A 14724-nucleotide genomic window follows, 5' to 3' on the forward strand; every position below is an offset into this window, starting at 1 on the left:
TATTTGGAAATATAATTTGAATATGCCCATCTGCATCTTCTGAGACTGCAGCCTAACACACAAGCAGGATTGAAAGTATGAAAATGTGGCACCCTGTCGCTCTAGTCCCTAGATCCCCGCCCAGAACACGGTAATGCCTTGGCTGCTGCGTGTAATTAGTGCCTCTGAATATTTAAAAGATATTAAGGACCTTGTCTTAGTATGATGTTGGTGTGTATCTAAATTACTTTCACAATTTCAATAAGTCGCTATCTAAGCGTTATACCAACGATTAGTATTTTTTATATCTACCCATTGTAATGTATGGCCATAAGTAAAAAATGGTATAATAAAACATATTTTGGTTTAGATGATACCTTAGCAGTTCTTAAACTTCTTTGCAAAAGTTGCTTAAATATGGTTTAGAGGTATGAATAATAGGCATACTCATTTCTACAAAGATAGCTAGATTAAAATAAAAATCTAGGAATCAACGCTGTGACCAGCAGTTTCCTTCGCAAACATATAATTTGTACTGTTTGCTTTATGGTTGCTGTTTGAAATATCATATTTTCCCCTCAAATAAAAGTGAAAGAAGTGACATAGAAGACTTTGGCCAAGTCGGCTAACAGCTTCATGGTGTTTGGCTTCCTTAGAAGTGACCGTGCAGCCACTTTTATATATATATCATAATGCATCAACTTGGGATAAGGCAAAAACACACGGCGTAAATTACAAAGCATTTTCTCTCTCATACCTTACAGGGCATTCTAAGCAGCTCCTTTGCTTAAACGTTCATCTTAATCACTTAACAATGAGATTGCATTAGACTTAACTTTTGAAAAATCACCGCTAATGAGCTCCCTTACATGTGCTCCGGCACGCTGGCATAAATTTTTTACATTCATTGCTTTTATTTAACTGACCAGTGTCTAGAAGCAAAAAACATCATCTTCCATTCACTCTCCAGTTTCTTGTAGACCCAAAGGCTCCATAGGAATATTTTTTTTCAGTTCAAAGATGCTTTTAAGCTGTGTGTTTCTGTTGAGTTGCCTATGGGTGAAGGATAATGATGTTTTACACATTAAAAGCACTTCATTTCCTTATTGCGTGGATGTCCTTCTAATTGGCTCCAGGCCCCTTACTATCACTAGCTGTTGAAGATGCACTGTACATCTAATTTAGGGCTGCCTGGGGTGACACAATTGGTTCTTAGTTATTTTACTGCCAATATGTTTTTTTATGTGTAGTCCACACCACAGGGAGCTGGGAGCTAATTGATGAGGCCCCTGCCCTCCAAGACTAAATCCAAGATGAGGCTCTCAGAAAGCCTCCGTCTCAGGGATCTCACTGTCACTTATTGCCTCGACCACCTTTGGCTGAGCTCCGTGTCTGAAAGGAGAAAGGCACAGTCACCTCCTAGGTCTGATTTGTTCTGGAGACATTTGACTTTTATCCATACATATCCTATGAACTGTGGAAGCTCTCGGCAGCAGCTCCTGAATTTCTATATAGAAGGGATAGAGGGGTAGCAATTAGTTTGGAAGAAGGCTAGGGACTTTTGATTGTGTGCTTACAGTGCAAGCATGCTTTGTTTTATTTTTATTTATTTTTTTTTGAGGCTAATACATATTTGTCTGGGGGGAGGGTGGTGGTATAAGATTGCCTGAATCACCCTGTGGCAGAGCCATTGGTCATTCTCCTCCTGGAAGACTCCTTTTGGTGCTGCCACTGAGGTTTAAACCTCTTAGTATGGCTTTTCAGTGTATGACACCAACCTAGCTTTTGGGCCTAATGTTTCACCTCTCCTCCCCGTGCCAAACTCCCACTCACCCAAGCTGCAGCCACACAGGGCCTGGTGGTTGGTTTTGTGTGTCAACTTGGCTAGGCTGTAGTACCCAGTTACCTAATCAGACAATTATCCAGGTGCTCTGTGAAGGTATTCCGTGGATGTGGTTAGCATCTATAGTCAGTTGACTTTAAGTAAAGGAGGTTACCCTCAAAATGTGGGTGGGCCTCATTCAATCAGTTGAAAGGCTTTAAGAGCAAAAACTGAGGTTTTAAAGATAAATTCTGCCTCAAGACTATAACATCAGCACCTGCAGACGTGCCCTACAGACTTTGGACTTGCCAGCATCCACAATTGTGTAGATTAGTTCCGCAACATAATCTCTGTGTGTGTGTGTATACATATGTGTATATGTATATATAGTTGTTGTATGCTATTGATTCTGACCCATAGTGACCCGTATATAACAGAATAGAACTGCCTAATAGAACTGCTGTAATCTTTATAAGAGCAGATCACCAGGTCTTTTCTCCTATGGAGTGGCTGGTGGGTTCAAACCACTGGAAGGTTAGCAGTCAAGTGCTTAACTATTGTGCCACAAGCACTCCATATAGATAGGTAAGTAGGAGGATAGATAGTGTCATGGATTGAATTGTGTCCCCCAAAAACGTGTCTCAGTTTGGCTGGGCCGTGATTCCCAGTATTGTATGATGTCCATTGTCCACCATTTTGTGATTTGCTGTGATTTTCCTACATGTTGTAAATTCTATCACTACGATGTTAATGAAATGGATTAGCGGCAGTTATATTGATGAGATCTACAAGATTAGATTGTGTCTTAAGCCAACCTCTTTTGAGATATAAAAGAGAGAAGTAAGCAGAGAAACCTGGGAACCTAATACCACCAAAAAAAAAAAAAACCGGGGCTGGTAGAAGAGCACATTCTTCGGACCAGAGGTTCCCTGTGCTGAGATGCTCCCAGACCCAGGAAGACTCATGACAAGGACCTTTCTCCAAAGCCGACAGAGAGAAAAAGCCTTTCCCTGGAGCCAGTGCCCTGAATTCGGATTTCTAGCTGTCTTAGTCATCTAGTGCTGCTATAACAGAAATACCACAAGTGGATGGCTTTAACAAAGAGAAATTTATTTCTTCACAGTAAAGTAGGCTAAAAGTCCAAATTCAGGGCATCAGCTCCAGGAGAAGGCTTTCTCTCTCTCCATAGGCCTTCTCATCAATCTTCCCCTAGACTAGGAGCTTCTCATACAGGGACCCTGGGTCCAAAGGACATGCTCTGCTCTCAGTACTGCTTTCTTGGTAGTATGAGGTCTCCCCTCTCTGCTCGCTTCCCTTTCCTTTTTTATCTCTTAGAGATAAAAGGTGGTGCAGGCTACATCCCAGGGAAACTCCCTTTACATTGGATCAGGGATGTGACCTGGGTAAGGGCGTCACAATCCCACCCTAATCCTCTTTAACATAAAATTACAATCACAAAATGGAGGACAGCCACACAATACTGGGAATCATGGCCTAACCAAGCTGACACATATTTTGGGGGGACACAATTCAATCCATGATGCTAGCCTATTGAACTGTGAGAGAATAAACTTCTCTTTATTAAAGCCATCCACTTGTGGTATTTCTGTTATAGCAGCACTAGATGACCAAGACAGACAGACAGATAGATAGATATCTATATCTATGTATTCATATTTTCTTCCTCTACTGCTCTGGCCCCTTCTATACCATTCAAGATTCTTCGGGGTTGTAATGTAAGATAGACCTGGAGGGTATCAGGGAAGACAGGTAAACAACCAGGTTAAATCTTTTACTTGGATATGCTGTGTAAGACTGAGTCAGATTGGCTCATGTATGGAGGGTGTGTATGTAGACTGAGGCAGCTCTTCCCTCACGTGGGTATGGAGGCCTCCTCATTGACTTCTAGTTGCTTGTTGGATGGTAAAGGCTGCCAAATGATGTTTTATGAAAATATTAACAATATTAACCAAGCTCATTTTTAAATTCAGTTCTCTAGTCTCTGAGATAGCCTATGGATTTTTTTCCCAATGGATTTTTTCCCCAAAAGGTAAGACATATTAAATCATGAAAGGATGGTGTCAGTCAAAGTACCTGTAAATAAAATGTACATGTTGACAAAACAAAGGTTTGGTCCACCCAATAACATTACAGTAAGCACCAAATGTTATCCTATTTTGTCAGATTTTGAGTTGAGTGAATGAATGCAAGTTGACTTTGCTTACAAAGCAGTTGGAATACATTGATCTTTTCCCAGATTATTTATTGTGAACTTCTCTAAAAATTTTCTGTTTCTGAAAAGTATTAATTTTCAAGAAGGAAACTTTTAAACATTCAATGACTATAGAAGGTTATATGGAACTTGAACTATATTGCCCTTTTTGAGAAGTAATTTTTTAACTCCCTTTAGAGACTGGAAATCAGTGTCACCCTGATTAATAATGTGTATTATTATACACTGTATTGATTATGTAACTATATTAAAAAACACTATTAATAATAACACACCACTTTTTTTCTGCCTTTTATTTTTCCAATTATTTAATACAAGTATCATGTGAAGAACATCAGGCTTGGTAAAATAGAGGGTCAGTGAAAAAGCAGAAGACCCTCAAAGAGATGGATTGACATAGTGGCTGCAACAATGGGCTCAAGCATAGCAACAATTGTGAGGATGGCACAGGACCAGGCAGTGTTTTGTTCTGTTGTGCATAGGGTCACTATGAGTTGGAACCAACTTGATGGCACCTAACAACAGCTAACATGTGCTAGGCATTGTACAAGGACCTGGAGACCTAAGCATGAACAAGATAGATATGATTCCTGCCTTATGATCTTCGTGTTTAGTGGGGAGAGACATGGGTTTAGATTTTGATGCTTTTATCAGCCCATAAGACATTGGCCACATCACTTGAAATTCGTACCACCATTCTATCACTGGTTCAACAGACCATCATAACCCAGCAAAAGCCAATGCTATTGCTGCTGACAGCTGGGATCAGGATTTTAATGAGGACCCACAGTGATCTCCCTAGATATGGTTATTCTTGATGCTTCTGAGCTAGGGTCAGGGGGCTGGCTAAAGTTAATAAGATTTATGTTCCTAATCTCAGTGCTTTGTATGTGGAGGAGAATGGTGATGGATAGCAATAGAGTTAGGTGGCAGTCACCAGTGGTATCCCCAATGGTGGTGACAGTGTCTAAGTAAAGAAAGTGGGAAGTAAGAACTGGTGCAGGAGCTCCAATGTGGGAGTTTCTAGAAGCACATTTTCATTCATCCAATAAAATATGATTTACACTTATGTGGCCTTTGCCACATGTGTCTTACACTAATGTTTAGTTTCATTGGTTATTTGTTGTATGTAAAGAACCATGCTGGGTACTGGAGGGACTCTCTTTTTTTCTCATTGTGTTTACAGCTCAGGGAGGGCTTCAACCAAGGACACAGAGCACACAGATATAAGACTGCAAGTAGAATGCCAGACATGAATGAATGTGGATCTTGGTTCCTAATTGGAAAACACAAGCAATATTGTCTGGGGCTGTTTTCAAAGCTCATTCCAGTGAAGTGATTGGCAATAGAGAGGTTCCCAGGTACTTGGGGCAGGAAGAAGTATCCCTTAACCCTACAAAGCCCTGTGATTGACAGTAGGTGCTAGGCTTGAGAACAACTGTCAGAGGTCACAGCAGAAATCAGATCTCATGATAGATTTTTAAGATCAGGGTCACCTCCATTCAATATGTGAAAATTCAATTTAACTAATTGAATTATTAGAATCTAATTACCTAACTAATTGAATTATTTAGAATCTACCAAGATTCTCTTTAGGCCATCAGAGATTTCATTATGTATTATTCTACATGAATAAGATTAACTTCAAGAATTAAAGACTTCATGACAAACACATACAGTAGTATCAGAAGATTGGATCAGGGGATTTGGCCAACCTAATTTTACATTTTCAATAGTAATTTAAAATTTAGAAGTGAAAAAGCATATAAATTAGGATGAATAGATTTTTTTTCTGAGCTGGTCCTAGTCCTGTAGACTAACTATGGAATATTGGAATTAGAAATTAGTGACCATATTTCTCAGGGGTTATCTTAGTATTTAATGCGCTATAACAGAAATACCACAAGTAGATGGCTTTAACAAACAGTCTAGGAGACTAGAAGTCCTAATTCAGGGTGCCAGCTCCAGGGGAAGGCCCTCTCTGTTGGCTCTGGGGGAAGGTCCCTGTCATCAATCTTCCCTGGTCAAGGAGCTTCTCAGCATAGGAACCCCTGGTCCAAAGGATGCACTATTCTCTTGGCAGTTTAAGGTCCCCCTGTCTCTCTGCTTGCTTCTCTATTTTATAACTCAAAAGCCATTGACTTAAGACACAGCTTAATCTTGTAGATTGAGTCCTGCCTCATTAACATAACTGCCTCTAATTCTGCCTTATTAACACCCTGGCGGTAGGGTTTACAACACATAGGAAAACCACATCAGATGACAAAATGGTGGATAATCACACAATACTGGGAATCATGGCCTAGCCAATTTGACACACATTTTGGGGGAACACAATTCTGTCCATGACAGGGGTTTTCAAATATTTTTTAGCTATAGAATCCTTTATTTAAGCAAAATAAAAGTGAAGGTGGAGGAAGAGCACTGATCTCCACTGACTCGTTCCATTTGAGCCTCCAAGGGGTTCCCCAGGGCACAGTTTGAAAACTAATTCTCTATACCATATTTTACCAATGAGTGGGCCAAGGCCTAGAGAAGGTAAGTGAATCTTTCCAAGGTAGAGTACAGATATTCAGATAGTTTGGGTTCAGATATTCTGACTCATTTCATTGAGCTTTAATCTGAAAACCTAACACAAGTAGCATATCTTTTCATTTGTTTGTCCAGATGCCTTAGCTTCTGAAACTGGGCCACTGTTTAATCAGTGATAGTAACTTAGGAAAAGAATGACTGCTGTGTCCTGGGCCAGGTGAGAAGTAAGGTGAAGTCCACCGTGTCTTTCTTTATACTCTTATTCTATTTGGCTGTACTCATCTATGCTCTTCAAATAGAAAAGAGAGCCTTCTATGATGCCCAGCCACAACCCCCTCCCTTCAGTGGGAAATGCCATTTTACAGAAGTTGGTGGATTTTCATGAGCATCTCTGAGAATGGCTATGTGATCCAATATGTAGTGCAGGCCGTATCTCACCATGCTTTTTGTGAGCAGTGGAGAGTCCTTTCTCCCAGGGGTTTGTGGCATTTTGAGAAGCAAGGCTTTACGCTATTATGCCTTACTGCAGTTAAGATAATCTCATTCCATACTTTTTAATTTTCATTACAAGCAGTGTTCACCTGAGGCACCTTTGAGTGGCAGATACAGGTAGCTATCCACTAGCTGTTTATGCTCTCCCTTGTATAATATAAGTTTGTGTCTGAGAATTAACCACTCAGAAACCCCAAGTCCCCGCTGCTACTCCCACAATACTCAGTTAGATCTGGCCATGAGACCAAGTTCTAGCTCATGAAATGTGAGAGGAAGGGATGTACCCCGTTTGCAGGCCTGGCCTATAAAAGCCTTCCATGCCACTCTCCTCAGTCTCTGTTCCCATTTGCTGGCTGGGTGTACAGACTTTAAGGACCTAGACCAGGCTCCTTAACTTCAGTACTATTGGCATTTTTGGCAGTACAGTTCTTGGTCTGTCCTCTGCACTATAGGATGTTTAGCAACATCACTGGCCTCTACCCACTAAATGTCAGTGGCACCTTCTCCAGTTGCTACAACCAAAACTGTCTGCAGACATTGCCAAATGTCCCTAGGTATGGTAGTGGGGAGGACAAAATTAGCTCTAGTTGACAGCCACTGTCCCGGAGGAGGCAGAGCCACAAGATGGAAGGCTCTGGGTCCCTGAATCATCTTATCATGGAAAGCCAAACAGAAATTACTGCTCTGGACTGCCACATGAGCAAGCATTAAGTTAAGGTATTGAAATTTTGAGCCTTATTATTTAAGAAATACATTTTGTAAGGCTATTGCTGCTATAGATAGTGATTCCTCTGATGGATCTGGGCAAAGTAAATTGAAAACCTTCTGGAGAAGATTCACCACTCTAAATGCCATAAAAGTGCATGGTGAAGCAGCAAATGCTGAGGTAGTAGCTACAGCAAGTTATCCAGAAGATCTAGCTAAGATAATTGGTGAAGGTGGCTATACTAAACAACAGATTTTCAATATAGATGAAACAGCCTTGTGTTAGAAGAAGACACCATCTGGGACTTTCAGAGCTAGAGAGGAGGAGTCAACGCCTGGCTTCAGAGCTTCAAAGGATAGGCTGACCCTCTTGTTAGGGGCTAATACAGTCAGTGACTTTAAGGTGAAGCCAGTGCTCATTTACCATTCTGAGAATCCTAGGGCCCTTAAGAATTATACTAAATCTACTCTGCCTGTGCTCTATAAATGGAACAACAAAGCCTGGATGACAGCACATCTATTTACAATATGGGTTACTGAATATTTTAAGCCCACTGTTGAGACCTACTGCTCAGAAAAAAAATCCCTTCAAAATATTACTGTTCATTGACAAAGCACTTGGTCACCCAAGAACTCTGATGGCAGTGTACAAGGAGATTAATGTGTTTTCATGTCTACTAACGTAACATCCATTACACAGCCAATGGATCAAAGTAATTTTGACTTTCAAGTCTTATTATTTAAGAAATACATTTTGTAAGGCTATCACTACCATATATAGTGATTCCTCTGATGGATCTGGGCAAAGTAAATTGAAAACCTTCTGGAAAAGATTCACTGTTCTAGATGCCATTAAGAACATTTGTAATTTGTGGGAGGGGGTCAAAATATAAAGATTAACAGGAGTTTGGAAGAAGTTGATTCCAATCCTCATGGATGATTTTGAGGGATTCAAGACTTCAGTGAACGAAGTAACTACAGGTGTGGTAGATACAGCAAGAGAACTAGAATTAGAAATGGAGCCTGAAGATGTAACTGCAATCTCGTGATAAAACTTTAACAGATGAGGAGTTGCTTCTTATGGATGAGCAAAGAAAGTGGTTTCTTAAGATGGAATCCACTTCAGGTGAAGATACTGTGAACATTGTTGAAAGCACAACAAAGGATTTGGAATATTGCATAAACTTAGCTGATGACACCGGGCTAGCTGATGAAGCAGTGGCAGGGTTTGAGAGAATCGACTCCAATTTTGAAAGAAGTTCTACTGTGGGTAAAATGCTGTCAAACAGCATTGCATGCCATAGATAAGTTTTTCGGGAAAGGAAGAGTCAATTGATGTGGCAAACTTCCTTGTTGCCTTGTTTTAAGAAATTGCCGTGGCCACCTGAACCTTCAGCAACCACCACTCTGATCAGTCAGTAGCCATCAACACTGAGGCGAGACCCTCCACCAGCAAAAAGATTACAACTTGCTGAAGGCTCAGGTGATGGTTCACATTTTTTAGCAATAAAGTATCTTTTAATTAGGTATGTGTATTGCTTTTTTGGACATAATGCTATTGCACACTTAATAGACTACAGTATAGTGTAAACATAACCTTTGTATGCACTGGGAAACAAAAAAATTGTGCAACTTGCTTTATTGTGATATTTGCTTTATTGCAGTGGTCTGGAACCGAACCTGCAATATCTCTGAGGTGTGCCTATATAGGTATTTGGAATCTTGTGTGCGTTGTTAAATTAAACTGTAACAGTCCTGGTCAAGGCAATTTGGACTGAACTGTATCGTTAAAGACTTAAATCTTTAGATATTCAGTTGTTCTGAAATTATGCTGCAAAAATGTTTACTTAATGCTTTTAAATCATTCTGAATAAGAAAAACTCCAGCCCCGAAAGTTCTTTATAAGTCATCTAGCCCTTGGCTACTCAAAGTGTGTCCATTGACCAGCAGCATCAGCATCACCTGAGAGCTTGCCGGACATGCAGAATTTCAAACCCCACTTCAGACCTATTGAATTAGAATCTGCAGTTTAACAAGACACCCAGGTAACTTGTGTGCACTTTATAATTTGAAACTCACGGATCTAGTTTAACTCCTTCGTTTGGCATATGAGGAAACTGAGGCCCAGGCAGGCTTTCAGGTTGCAAAAGGAAACTGATGTTCAGAGAGAAGGGCTGCACCTTAAAAGCAAGCTGCCCTGAACTTCATGGCTTCCTTTCTGATGCAGGCTCGTGGTGTGGCTGGGAACACTGTGATACCTATCTTCAACCATACTTAAATATGGCTGTAATGTAAAAGAATTGTTCTAGAACTGCCTCCATGATGTATACTTTTCTAAAAAGAACTGTGAAAGGCTTATCCAGTGGGACAGATGTGGGACTGACACGGTAATTTCAGACTTCTCAGGTTAATAATGAGTTGCTGATCTATTCAGACCACAGACTGTGAGTAATTTCTCAGAGGTAGCAAGAGTGCAGTTTTCTACTCTACAAGGAAGCTGGAGGTCAGAGCCTACAATATTTATTTTGGAGTTTTCACTGTTTATGTAAGGAAACATCCTCATTAATCCCCAACATAGCTATTATTTTGTAGGTTCCTGAAATCAGGTGTTCGCTTAAAACAATAAACATAACCTGTTTCTCATATTTCAGGTTTGATGCAATCACTCTACCTAAGGTAACCTCACTCTTTGGGAGCTGTGTTAGATTTTCACTGTAAACATGACTATAAATTCAATACATTTGGTCACCTGTGTATAATTCTAAAATTTTACTATCATTCTAAAAAAGAAATCATTGCTTATTGTCGAACCTTGCTATGTGCTGGGAAACAATGAAGACAATAATTTTAGAAGCCAAAATGGAGAAAATAAAATGCCATTTATTTCTGGTGAGAGAGGAGGAAGTTGCAATGTCCTATCACCTATAGGCCTAAATTGTTTGCCTTGCACGGAAGAGTCAGGCTGTTTGAGGCCTGAAGAGAAGGTCCATGGATTTATTGGGCAGGAGAGAGGGAGTGTTCCTCCTCTGGAGGAGGCACAGGAAGGAGAATTTGCCTTCCTTTGTTATTGTGGGTTGGACGCATGTAAGGGAGAAATAACATATGAAGCCTGAAACATAGAAACCACTCAGTAGAAGTTCATTCCTTATTCCCTTCTCTCTTTCCTGTGGAGAATGAGGCTGATGGTGCAGTCCACACACAACCCAGAGGGAGATTTGGTTTGCTAAAGAGGGCTTTAGCTGTATTGGCAAAACATAAAGGGGAATGTTTCCATCGTTACTAATTAAAGAGTAGCACTATGAATCATGGCTGCTTTGTGAGAACAGCAGCAGCAGGTGCAGAGTTTCCACGCCTTCCAGGTCATGGAAAATTGGGATTCCTGTCAACAACTAGGTTCCTATGGGCTCAGCCTGAAACGGTGGGAGCGGAGGCCACTATGATCTGTGGGTTGGCTACCTGGATCTAGAATCTTCTAGATGAGGTCAGTGGGGGCACACAGCAGTTCTGACTTAGGCCTCTGTGCTAGAACTCCTCCGGGTAGAAGAGAAGATTCTGTGAGCCCTGGCAGAGCACCCTGAGGAGGCAATTCTCAAGTGCGTCAGGTAACTTTGGGTTCATGGGAAAGGTGAAGATGAGCCCAGAAAGCAAACAGCCTTTTAGGGGAAAGGCATGGCTGTTTAATGCGCCCCATTTTTTTCTTTAAAGGAAAATACACAGATATAGAAATGGGGAGGGGGAAAGAGGTGATGATCTACTTAACCTGTTGCCGTGGAGTCAATTCAGACTCATAGTGACCCTGAAGGACAGAGTAGAGCTGCCCCATAGGTTTTCCAGGGCTGTAACCTGTAGGGAAGCAGACCGCCACATCTTTCTCCTGTGAGGCAGCTGGTGGGTTCAAGCCATCTGGTTAGTAGCTGAACACTTAACCATTGCACCCCCAGGACTCCTTATGATTTAGTTGGAGCTTTGACGTGTTTAACCTATCAGACTATTAAGATTTTGAGTCACCAGGGAATTGGAGGTAAATTTGAGAGTGGGTATATGCAAGGTGGACTCCCTGGGTGGTGCAAATGGTTAACCCACTCAGCTGCTAACGGAAAGGTTGGAGATTTGAGTCCACCTAGAGGCACCTCAGAAGAAAGACCTGGCAATGTACTTCCAAAAAAAAGCAACCATTGAAAACTTTATGGAACACAATTCTGCTCTGAGACACATGGGGTCACCGTAAGTCAGAATCAACTGGATGACAACTGGATTTTTACCTGCAAGGTAATGAACTGAGGTGAAGATCATCTAAACTGCATAGATAGATCTTCCTGAGCAGTGATGATCATGTCTTACATTGGCATGGTTTATAGATCATTCTCATTTGGTCCTCATAGCAACCTAATGAGGAATTATCCTGTAATTGGCCAAGATAACCTTGAACCTGAAGGCCACTTTTCTTCTCATTCTAACAGTGACCCCTAAAATGGACCACCACACTACCCTTTGGGGTATGCACAAAATAACTCATTGCTTGCAGAAAAAAAAGATATAGAATTTTTTTCTAAAAATAAAGAAATTAAGCTGTATTAATATTGGAAATGTGGATTGAGCCTGGCACATTCCATCAGTTTGTCAGACAGCCCCACATCACCTACGCCCACTTGAGATCTCCTGAGGATCCAGGGTCTTCTTCGGTATCAAAAGGTCTGAATGATACCTGGCTCGTTTGTTCACTTTTAACACATTGCCTCACGTTGCCTTTACTTAGCTGTAGTGGAGTGCATTTGGAAATTCCATTATCTTCCTTACTCCGACAAGTGGCTTTAAAGGACTCTTGCAAATAAACCATGATTAAAGGTAATACTAATAATGCAAGCGCATGCTACGCCCAGACAACAGCAGAGCCGACACTTCTGTTACTCCGATATGCACTCTTTGTCAGCCATAATATGAAATGAAAAGCAATGACATTTTTATCCAAGCTAACAGGTTGCCACAGCATTTTCAAGAATGACTTAAATGCAAATGATCTTCACCATCCTTATGAGTGACTGTCACCTCCGTATTCATTGTGCCTTGTAGTAGTGGTTCAAGGACATTTGAAAGTCATCATGATTAGTGATTCAATTAAAAACTAAACACCCAGAGCAGGAAAACCAATCTCTGTAGTTCTTCCCCTGCAGTGGTGATGCAAAAACCATGTGATTTTCAGCAGTACTTTAAAATTTGCCAAATTTACTGATAAATGTTTGGAAGCCTCTTTTGAGATTTTTTTTTACTTAATAGTGAAAAAGCCACATGTGATTGGGTGAATTGTTGTTCTTCCTGATGCTATAAAAATGGTTGAAATAATATCTAAAAAAAATATAGTGATAAGCAAAATGCATTCTTTATCAGCTAATACTGTTGAAACAGAAATAGAAACTATTGCTGAATGCCTGAAGAGGCAAAGATTAGTTGTATAAAAGCATACATGTTATCAATATGTTTCCGCTTAGAGTGTTTGCTAGATTCTGTTTCAATAATTCAGAACCCAAAGAACCACATAAAGGAAAACGTACTGGAAAAGAAGAATTATCAACATTAAATTCCTTCTTTAATTAGAAGAACATTTAATGGAAAACCCAGGTGGGTGTGACCACTGAGGTGTGAAATTCATTCCCTGAATCATTCAAAGAAAAGCTATCATAGCAGAGTAGTTAAATCTAGAGTGCACAAAATATTACAGGATGTCATTCATATGGGCTAATTTTATGAAAACAAGACCTTTAAAATATAGTGGACTCTTTATAACACTTTATAAGGAGATGGATAGTGACCATGAAAATCTTTTTTAACACTCAGAGATTCCTTATATGTTCTGTCAAAATACTAAAGGAATTGTTGAACTTAAGATGGATTATTTATTTTTCTTTTGTAAAAAGACATAATCTAAATATGATAACCTATTCTATGATGACAAATATGCCACATAAAAAATAATTTTTGAAAAAATAAAATAAAGATTATCACTGTAACACTTTCCTGAAGAATGAAGGACACGTATTCATTATCTAATTGACCCGTGAATAGTGTGACATGTCAATTGTCATTTTTATAAATAGCAAATAGTGGTTGAAAGGAGATTATACCACTGAGCCATCTTGCTTTATGATTTTTACTTACCTGTTGGTTAAAATTCAGTATGTACCCAAAGATATGTACCCACATATTCTTTTTTTGTTTTCTTGTAAGATAAAAGATCAAGTTAGTATCTGGAATAATTAGCTCTATTAGGCATGTAGCATATGATTTAACACTAAACATGATTTAAAAAATCAAATTAAATATGACTTGCACCTCAATTGTTCTTGGACTTTTTTTATCCCAACCTCTTGTAACCCTCCAGCCCCACAATCACGAGAAGCTCCTGGAAATCTTACGCAGAACAAAACATTGGGCAATGGCCTTAACGTAAATATTCATTGCAAACCCTACAGTCCCCTGAAATGGTTCTTTGCTACCATGCCCCATTTAAACATGGAACGTAATACCAAAAATAGAGACCGTACTGCCCAGGGTCCAACCTTGTTGGATACACCATGAAATCGTTCCTCTCTGAGGTCCTTGTCATCTCCCCATGTGCCTCGAGGTCTGGGGGTGGGGAGAATGGGCTTATTCCAACTCCTTATGGAACTACATAAACCCTAGGAATATTTTATTACTATAACTCAATGTTTTTCTCTACCTTCCAAAGGCCCTCAACTCTCTCCTTTCTTCTGTGCATCTTCAGTAAGCTTTGATTTCTGCACATAAAAATCATAAGGGAGATCGTCTTCTGGTAACATCTTTTGGCATTGACAACTAAATCTTCCAAGTCAGGGGTTGGAAAACTATGGCCCATGGGCCAAATCCAGCCTGCCACCTGCTTTTGTAAATAAAATTTTATTGGAAATTGGCCATACCCATTTATTTGTGTATTGTCTATGGCTGC

General features: G+C 40.1%; 1 protein-coding gene across 7 annotated transcripts in view; it reads left to right on the forward strand.

Annotated features, from left to right (window-relative positions):
* NCALD (neurocalcin delta) overlaps positions 1 to 14724 on the forward strand; it is a 449176-nt gene that overhangs the window by 299769 nt on the left and 134683 nt on the right. The window lies entirely within an intron of this gene.

This window comes from Elephas maximus, chromosome 15 (assembly GCF_024166365.1).
Source record: "Elephas maximus indicus isolate mEleMax1 chromosome 15, mEleMax1 primary haplotype, whole genome shotgun sequence".
Taxonomy (NCBI): domain Eukaryota; kingdom Metazoa; phylum Chordata; class Mammalia; order Proboscidea; family Elephantidae; genus Elephas; species Elephas maximus.